Source organism: Danio rerio, chromosome 15 (assembly GCF_049306965.1).
Source record: "Danio rerio strain Tuebingen ecotype United States chromosome 15, GRCz12tu, whole genome shotgun sequence".
Classification (NCBI taxonomy): Eukaryota; Metazoa; Chordata; class Actinopteri; order Cypriniformes; family Danionidae; genus Danio; species Danio rerio.
In genome coordinates this window covers 28,199,264-28,210,000 of record NC_133190.1, presented here as the reverse complement: position 1 = coordinate 28,210,000, position 10,737 = coordinate 28,199,264, and the positions used below count along the sequence as shown (strand labels likewise).

General features: G+C 37.3%; 1 protein-coding gene across 1 annotated transcript in view; it reads left to right on the top strand.

The window, feature by feature from the left end:
* tp53i13 (tumor protein p53 inducible protein 13) overlaps nucleotides 1-10,737 on the top strand; it is a 732,349-nt gene that overhangs the window by 570,413 nt on the left and 151,199 nt on the right. The gene's annotated exons all lie outside the window — the stretch shown is intronic.

The window sequence follows — 10,737 nt, the reverse complement described above, 5'->3', positions numbered from 1 at the left end:
AGACTGAGAGAGACAGGAGAGATTTGGTTTACTTTTTTGTTTTTAATCTTCTCACACTTTTGGCCAGACACTGCATGTGTGTGTATGTGCGAAATCCTTTATTTTTTTGTCAGCTAGACCCTTTTTTTTTTTTTTTTTTTTTACTGTGCCCTGGGCTTTGCAATGGATAGCTTCCCCCACCCTCCTGCTCTGAACGGCCACCCCCACCCCCAGCGCTGAAACCCGGCCAGCCCCAGCTGTCTGTCCAGATGTGTGAGAGAAGGAGAGGCAAGGTCCAACAGGGGATGAGGGCCTGAAACAGAAAGGGACTCCAGAGAAAAAATGGAGGGGAAAAAAGAGACTCAAGATGAGAGAAAGAGAGAGGAAGGTGGAGAGATGTCAAGGTTAAATTTGAATTCTTTCCCAGGGTCTTTAATTGAAAGGTGGACAAGGAATTGGAAAGGTGTCACTATGGCTTTGAGTTCACCTCCACAAGGTTCCAAATAAGAGGATCAATGACAACAGAATGTGCCTTCTAAGGAAAGTCAGTGCAATCAAGTCTGATTTCATGATCTCAGTGGACTGGAACATGTCCTATCCCACAGAACGCAGACTTGGCATAGTCATATCCATATAGTTGTTCCTGCTTGCCTGTGCAGGCCCTTCCAGGCCGGTCCTGATTTATGAACAGCCCCTGAGCTCTCACTCCATCCTGGAGGGACTCTCTGATTAGAGATGGAGAAGAGAGGGCGAGTGCAAACACTCAAGCATCCACTCACACACTCCAGCATTTGGTTCTAATTACTCACGGGGCGACTCCAGGGCCGGGTGTCATCTAGAACATGGAGCTAGATTTACACTTGACATGTTTTATTCACACAGGTTGGTCCTGGCCTGGTAATTGCAACATATTATCTGGACCGATTCATCAAAGGCAGCAGCCTGCTACAGTAAACTCTTAAATGAACAACTCATATGGGTCACAGACGTGAAAACTGGAGGGTTTTATTAGCAAAAGAGTGAACCAATGAGTAGAGTCCAAATGCTCTGGAAAAGAGGTGTTTTTGAAATGTTTATGCCTTTTTTGAGGAATACTTGGAAGTGACCTGTGTTCTTGCAGAACAAGTTTGAGATTTGATCAGCTGTAATTTGGTGGCAGTAAATAAAAATGTCATGTTTAAAGCCATCCTAAAGCCAAATTGTGGTACATTAGATGATAATATCCCCTCTTTTAGTTGTTAGCAAAGGGCTACCCCTTGCTGATTTAACAGGAGTGTTAATATGTGAAGCCAGTAAACACACCACTGCAATCAGAGAATTAACATCCTGCTCTGCACTTAATTCACCATGTACTGTTCAGAAATGAAGCAAAACTGGGAGCAGACATCAGCATTGCCCATCTTTTAAAACTGAATTGACAATTTTTCAGTACAAATTTACTTAATTTAAAACTCAGTTCATTGAACTCCTGGGTACCTACGGCTCCAAAGATTTAGCATATTACCCTTTTACAAAAGGAAAAAGCTCCGTGAACTGAACTAATTGTGTCCGATAACACAGTCTTTGGGACAGGGATTGAAAACTACTGATTAATTGATTGATTGATTGATTGATTGATTGATTGATTGATTGATTGATTGATTGATTGATTGATTGATTGATTGATTGATTGATTGAAAATATCTGGACGATGGATAAATGGACAGATGTGTCAGTGGATAGATAAATGAATCATTGATTAATGGCTGAAAAACTGGACAGTAATGTGTAAACTGATTCAGAGAATGGATGGATTGATTGATTCATGGAATGGTGGAGGGATGGATGGAAGGATTGATAGACAGATGGATGAAAAATATATGGACGGATGGATAAATTAACATATGTATCAGTGAATAGATAAATGAATCATTGATCGATGGCTGAAAAACTGGAAAATAATATGTAAACAGATCCATGGTTGGTAGATTTGTGGTTGAATAGACTAAGGCCCAATCCCAATTTTACCCCTTAGCCCTTCCCCTTACCTCTTGAAGCTTGGAGGCATAGGGCTAAGGTGATGGAGTAGATACCTCTTTGAATGGATATTTTTCAGAACCACACTCGCAACCAAGGGGTAAGAAAATTTCCCAGAATACACCAGCCACTATGGCAGCATAGATGCACCCGGAAGTAGGGAGATCCACAAGTTAGTATTTTTTTGTCAATATTACAAATTTTTACAACAAACAAGCACATGTTTTGCACATGTAAACTCATAACTGCGTTCGTGTTTTACCGCCATGCTTTAAAAGAAAACCACTAAAATAAAAAACGCTAAATTTCGCTATCTATAATCCATATAATAACTCCTGTAAGTAGTCTCACAACATACTGTCACTCGATGACACTCAAATACCCTGTCAGAAAAGTCTAGTGGCTGGGAATGAGCATTTAAAGTGTCTGCTATAATGTCAATGTTGTTTTATGTGTGTTTACATAGATGAATATGGCCATGGTGTAAATACAAAGTGCGGTTTCGATCTTATGGCCACATTATATCGTCATGATAACATAATATCATTGTTTTCAGTGATTTTCTGAAGATAAATACCAAAAAATACGCAAGAGATTGCGATGACGTGTGGAGGTGTTGTAGTGCTGTCCCATTTCTTAGGGTTACATTTTGAAGCCCTTCCCCTTCCCACTCGGTTTTAAGGGCAAAAGGGTAGGGATAGGGGTACAAAAAAGAATTGGGATTGGGCCTAAGAGATGGATGCAACCCTCAACATGGATGATGGATGCATAGACAAATGGAATGATGATGAATAGACAGAACTGTAGAACTATAGATGATCATATGGAAATGTACAGATAGATGAAATAGTATAGTGGAACTAATGGAACAATGTAAAGGTAGACAGAACCATAGAAGGAACAGTGGACAGAAGCATGGATGGATGTATACATAATGAAACAATACATAGTTTATTGAAGTATTGATTTGTATATATACTAAACATATTTAATTGTAGAGAGCGGAAGAGTTGAGTCACTTGATTTTCACCCATATCCCCCTCTTACAGTCTAATCCTGCTGTAATGAGATGGGTTTTGCTATATCTAGTGTCTATCCCCTGTGGTATTTTGCTGAGCCCCCCACCCCCACAGAGCATGACATCAGTGTACAATCTTAAGCCGGAAATACGGCACGTCCCGCCACACGCAACATGTGCGATGCAACCCTCAACACGTACGACGCACACCGTGCCGCCGGGAAACCCAGGGACACAGCGGCATTGGGCTTGATGGACAAACCAGACCGCTGCTCACACATGTACATTCTTGCAAGAGGAAAATGGTAACAGCCAGTCCTGTGCTGTAAAATAGAAGGGTGCACCTTCATTGTTCTGGCCTCTGGTCTCTGGCCTTGCTTCCTGACACCTTCCGTTTGAGCTCGCACACAGATGGCCATGGATGTACAGGAACAAGTGCGCCCACTCTGCCTGTCCAGACCTAAATAGAGAGGCATAGACGCTCGTATGTAGCCAAGGAGAGGTAAAGGACATCTTCTTGACCTGGTGCATGTGTGTGCGGGTTGTTGACACTGTTAGTGTACTGCCTTAAATAGGATGAATCCTATCTTATCCCATGCAGTGAGCGTTCTATATCAGGGAAGCTCATGGAGACACTTAATGCGTATGTTTTCATGTAAGTTTGTGAGGAGTTGCGGGGGTGTCACTGTCTGACAGGATGCACGGGTCAACTGTCTACGTGTGAGTGCAGCCGGGCCTGGGCCAGCAGGTCAGGGCTGGGCAGCCCACAGGAAACGTCCAAGACATTCTGGCCTAGCGCAGGGGGACTTAACCCTTGCACTGCCAGCCTGGCTGAGCTCTGGCTGTTGCCGGAAATGGGACTTCAATTCTTTTCAAATCAGCTTTGGTGCATAATTAATTCAAATTTTTATATGATAAATGCAGTGTTAAAGGGGTAGTTCACACAGATTTGAAAGTTTGTCATCATTTACTCACCCTCATGTCTGGCCAGGCCTTAAATTTGTTCAAAGTGTTTGGCTCAGTAGCATTTATTTAAAAAAAAAAAAAAAAAAAAATATATATATATATATATATATATATATATATATATATATATATATATATATATATATATATATATATATATAAATATTTTTAAAGTACTGTAAAATGCTTGCGTACATAAAAAAAAAAAAAAAGTAGAAACGGTTTCGCTATGTCGGTGAAAACTTGTTTTTTTTCATGGCAAAGTTGCTCATATATATATATATATATATATATATATATATATATTTTTTTTTTTTTTTTTTTTTAATGTACGCAAGCATTTTACAGTACTTTAAAAATAATCTCATAAATAACTGAAAATAAATAACTCAATATAAATAACTCAAATAAAAATAACATGTCTCTGTTAATGTTTACAAGCAATGATAGTCAGACAAGTCAGACAAGTGCCAATTTCACATCTGTCACATCCATAACGAAGAGGTGTCGCATATGACATCCGTAACGAAGCTTTTTCCTCATAAATGCAAAAATGTCAAATAAAATTAAATAGTTTTCGTTCTATAGTGAGCAGACTCTTATCTTTTTGATTAGCATCGTTTCTTTTAAGTTGTGCAGTTTAATCCACAGAATTACCACAAAGTATGTTGTATACTGTAAACTCCAATGTTTTTGGTCACGTCTATAACGCATGTTTATTTCCCTTAATTAATATGTAAAAATGTGCACATATTGATATTTTTCAGATCCCATAACTCTGTGGTTAGTTGTTTTGGAAAAATGAAAATGGATGTTTCAATATAATGTTAACACAGACTTTCTTTGTTAGTTAATGTTTTTACTGCAATGGTCACATCCATATCGCTGTAATTGCTCTAATATTATGCTTACAAAAGTTGTAGCTATTGTACTTACTGTTGTACTTACTATTGTTGGTAATTTATTAAGGTTTGGGTTTGTAAATATTTCTATATCATCCATAGTATGTTTTTCGTTCATTAGATTTTTTTAGGAAATGTTTTTAGCCATTTTTGTACTTCAAATTAAATTACATTAAATCTAATAACTAGATATAATAAAATAGTAGTTTAGGTTCATATTTGTTGTTGGTTTTAGTTTTCATTTTTGGTTAAAAGTATGTAACCCTGTTTACAATGTATAACAGTTTTCTATTGGAATGCATTTTAAGTGAGCATGTATTACATTTGTAAAGCTGAATTTTTGGTAGGGGCAGCACGGTGGCTTAGTGGTTAGCACTGTCACCTCACAGCAAGAAGGTCACTGGTTCGAGCCCCGGCTGGGTCAGTTGGCGTTTTTGTGTGGATATTTTCCCTGTGTTTGCGTGGGTTGCCTCCAGGTGCTCCAGTTTCCCGCACAGTCCAAAGATATGGTATAGGTCAATCGAATAAACTGAATTGCCCATAATGTATGTGTGTGAATGTGAAAGCGTATGTGTTTCTAGGTGCCTGAAAGAGGAATAAACGTGTAAAACATATGCTGGATTAGTCGGCAGTTCTTTCCACTGTGATGCCGCCTGATAACCACAGGTACTAAGGAAAATAAATGAATGAATGAATTTACAGTAGTTCTCAGTGTCACATGATCAGAAGTCATACTTAAATACTGAATTGGCTTGAAAGTATTTTCAAATATGAATAATGATTCTCCTCTTTATTAATGTTCAAAAGTTTTTTGCTGTTTATTTTATTGAGTAAACTGACATATTTTAATTAGGATCTTTTGTACAAAGTTTTATTTGAAATTGAAAAAATCCTACTGACCCCAAACTTTTGAACAGTAGCGCATTATGCAATAGCATATTATACCATTCATGTATTCATAATCACAGGAAGAAACAGTCCTCATAAGAATGTTTGGTATTTTCTTTCTAATTTTAGAAATAGAGCTAGTGCTCCTCCTTATGCTGGGTGTGACAGTCCTGCCTTTCAGACTGGAAACAATGTGAAGCAGCACCTTCGTCATGTAAAGCAGCACCTCTGTGTCCCCTGCCATAATGGCTTCTTCTGCTCAACCGCCAGCCTCTCTAGAGTGCAGTAAGGAAGGGGGGGATACAGTGCGCCTCTGCCTGAGAGGACACTATGCGCTGGAATATGGGGACAGGAAGTGGCTTTCACGGTGTAGGAATTCTCAGACGGCGGGGGTCTGCTAGGAAAAGTTGACGTTTTTGGAAAGCCAAAGATGTTATGATGTGCCATGGACAGCATGCAGGAAGTGGTGGTCTGTAACAGAGCACGTTTAGGTTGTTCTGCCTATTAGAGTTTTATACATAGGTCAAAGATGAGGCCCTCAATACCTCAGGACATTGACTGCGCACCCTACAATATTCCTTTTTTTTTTTTTAGAGAGAGATTTTCATTCTGTTCTCAAAATGACACATGCATTTATTAACTTTTTCTGTTTAATATTTGTAATATTTTTTCAAATATTTTTAATATGTTTTTACAGTGATAAACTAAAATACAAATAAATATAAAACATAAATTCTTTTTTTCTAGTATCCAGCATAGTACTTCCAACAATGCTGAAAATCTAAATTCACTATTTTATTTCATTTTTATTTTTGTTGCATTCAAATTTAATTAAGACCGAGATGTTTTTGTTCATATAATTTTGTCATCCTAGAAATTAAATGTAATATGTAAGTTATGTATACTTCAATTTATACATTTTTCGTACATTTATCTTATATTTTAAGTTAATTACATAATGTATGATCAAAACCCCTGATATAAAACAGAACTTCTGAAGTTTAATACCTCTGCATTCTTTATTTTTAGATCTTTACTGTATATGTGACTGGGAAATACATCAGTTTTCTAAAATAGAAAAGTTATAAGCATGTTAACTAAATTATTATTATGCATGTACAGTTAAAGTGAGAATTATTAGCCCCCTGTTTATTTTTTCCCCAATATCTTTTTAACAAACAAATTTTTTAAATGATTTTTAATAACTCATTTCTAATAACTGATTTGTTTTATCTTTGCCATAATGACAGTAAATAATATTTGACTAAATATTTTTGTAGACACTTCTATACAGCTTAAAGTGACATCCAAAGGCTAACTAGGTTAATTAGGTTAACTAGGCAGGTTAGGGTTATTATCAAGTTATTATGTAATGATGGTTTGTTCTGTAGACTATCAAAAAATATATACCTTAAAGGGGCTTATAATTTTGACCTTAAAATGGTATTTAAAAAATCAAAAACTGCGTTTATTTTAGCTGAAATAAAACAAATAAGAATTTTTTCCAGAAGAAAAAAATATTATCAGACATACTTTGAACAATTTCTTGCTCTATTTAACATCATTTGAGAAATATTTCAAAAAGAAAAACAAATTCAAAGGGGGGCTAAAAATTCTGACTTCCACTTTATACACAGTGCTCAGCATATATACACCTCTTACAAATCTCTCATTTAAATTAATATTTTCTATAGGAAGCTTTACAATATTATATTTGTGCATATACATTAGTTTAGTCAGCACTGAAGCCAAATCTGGAGCTTATCCAACAAAATAACTTAAAAAATAGTTCAAAAATTAGTACATACTGCTTTATTTTTAAACCTTTACATGTGACTGGGAAATTACATTAGTTCTCTAAAATTATAAAAATAGACATAATGTATATGTTTGCATGTTGATGTATGCATGTTAACTATTTTATATTTATGCATATATTTATGAATGCTATTAGGTATGTTGAATTTTTATAAATAGGTCATGGATGCGTCACTCGCTTCAGCCCCGTCAGTGTTTCAGGATAGACGTCTGCTTACTTCCTGGTGCCACACAGAGGGCATCTCTACTCAAGAGTCCCCTAGATAGCGAGCTATACTTAAGCAGGGCCCATCCTGTTTTGCGAATCTGCTGTAACCTTGAGCGTTTTGACTTTTCCTGCATCTTGCTCGAAAACAGTCAGCTGTTATCATTCCAACGTTGTGTTTGTACCCCACACCACGTTGCTAGCCGGTCACTCTGATACTTTACACCGCATCTGTTTGTCTCTGAGGCAGACGCTCTTGACTGTTTTAATGTCCATCTCGCCGATGGCTGCGTTCCAGATCTCAGCTTAGCCAGTGTGGGCTTTCTTGGTTTCACATCCCTCTTCAGCCAAACACAAACACACACGTCCGGCCAGCCTGACCCGAGCTATCTCTCCGCCTGCGAGTGCCAGACGCACACACACACATACACACACGCCCTGGACCCTCCTGCTCTTCCCACGTTCCTCCTCTCCCTCTACGCTCCCCTGTTCTTCTCTCTCTTCTCTGCTTGCGTTTCCTTCTCTCCTTTCCTCTGCCTCAGCACCCTTGTACATCTCATTGTCTCTGGTCTCTTCATCTTTCTCAACTTCCTGTGTCTTGCACCCCGTGCCCTCTCACGCCCCCTCTTTCAACCTCCCCCTCTGTCTCTCCACATCTTTCTCTCTTCGCGACGTGACTTTTAGCACAGACATTGGGTCTGTTGCCAATAATCTGGGGCAGAGACCAGAGATGAGCATGCACACGCACACAAACACACTGTAGACACACACACATAGACAAATGCAAATATAATAAGGCACATTCTACTGTAATGCCACTTCCCTAAACAAACTAACAAGATTCTAGTATTTATAGTAATATTGCACATTCAGCTCCACTACCAATGTCTGTAGCCATCGAATAACCGTTGAACCATAATGAAACAAGCATTATGCATTTGAAACAATCATGACTGTTAAAAATATTATTTTGGACATTTATATAAACTAATATATAAGCTTTTTGTCATGTAGTAGCTGACTACAAATATGACCCTACCATCTAATGTTACAACAGAAACTGAGACTCATCAGGCCAAGCAAGCTTTTTTCCTGTGCCTTGGCTTCCTGTTCTTAGCTGACTGAACTGTTGTTTTGCTGCTGCTGCTGCTGCTGCTCATCTGCTTCAAGGTTTGACAAAAAGAGATGCTCCTCTATTAACCTAATGAGTGATTATTTTAGTTACTTTTGACATTTTATGAGCTCAAACCAGTCTAGTGAATGTCCTCTGCCACCAACAAGGCATTTTCACCCACTGAACTTCTATATTATTGTATATTTTCTCTTTTACAGGTCATTTTCTGTAGAGTAGGACTTATGGCAAATATTCAGCCCAGGATCATTCTGATTACGTACCCCTATATACATTTCTGGAGAGAGCAAAATACGTCCCATGAGCTACATTTTTTGCAGGTTTTGTTCTTCGAATCCACCAGACGCCGCATGCTTTTTGATAACTTAAATATCTCTCGCGAGTGACGTTCATGCCTGCTGTTCTCATGTAAATACACCAGAGACCGCTGTCGACTGACTGACCAACCAACCAATACCCCCACCCTCCCCTTCCTTAAACACAATCAATAGTGTTTTTAAAAAAATCCAGAAAAAGAAAAGTCCTCGTAAAGACCGTAAAAAAACATTTTCAGATTTTACCACTTTCTCACCCTGTTATTTACATGTTTATTTTATTTTTTAGCTTTTGTTTTTGTTTTACGTGCTTTTTGGAACCATTCTACACTAGAACCACGTTGTCGAGGTCAACTCTGCTCAGTGTCTCAAGTCCGCCGACAAACATGTTGAGCTACTTGACAAACTGGTAACCGCGGAAAAGCCGTCCACATCAAGGTAAGCAGTCAGCTAGTTCACGAAAAAAAGAATGGCATCATACCACCCCCATAGTTCATTTTAAAGATGAAATGCAGCCATACGTAGCTCTGGCTACATAATTCGTGATCTCCAGAAATGTTTATAGGGTTTTCAGAATGAGCCCATGTTGCAAATATCTCATATCACAATACAAGTAATCGTATATCCTGATAACAATATGCATCACGCTAAAGCACCTTTACTATTAATTCAATCAATTAATAGTTTATATGTATATTGACCACATGAAAAGAACTATTTATTTAACAAATTTTAAAAGTTTATAAAAATATACTCATTTATATGTGATTATTTTTCTATTTTTAGGGCAAATGTTTTATTAAGAATGTAGAAATATAAAATAAATATTGACGAAATAAAAAACACTTTTAAAATCTAGTGATTACAGGTTCAACATAAAATATTGATTGCAAGCATTCAACTTTCTCTCCTATTGTTCCATGTTGTTATTCTCATTTCTGCCTTTAGTGTAATATTGTGCTCATTCACATGATGAAAAGATATTACTGTTTTCATTGTGGGAAACTCCCAGTACATCAGCTGTTTGTGAAAATCTCAAACCAGCTCATCTGGCTTCAAGAGCCATGCCATGTTGAGTCAATTTAATCACTTTTCTTCTTCATTGCCATGCTGGGTTTGATTTTCAGCAAATTGCCTTGAAAACTTCTACATACCTAAATGCATTGAGTTGCACAGAGCATCTTGGTGTTCCTAGTGCCATACTTTTTCATTACAGAAAAACTTTCTTTTATCCCTTAAACCTCACCATTTGGTTGCAATTGTACTATTACGCAACCACTAGTTTGGTTGTCATTGTACAATAAAAAACAGGTTATAGTACTTGGAACTTTTCATTTTACTGCAGATTTGACATGACACAATTCAATGCAGGATTTTCAGAAAGATTAAAAGTCAAAAAAATAAAATGCTGTGCTGATTATATTGAATCTGGTGTAATGTTATGGTGTTATGTGTTATTATGTACAATGATGTGCTTGATAGATTGTTTGATATATACT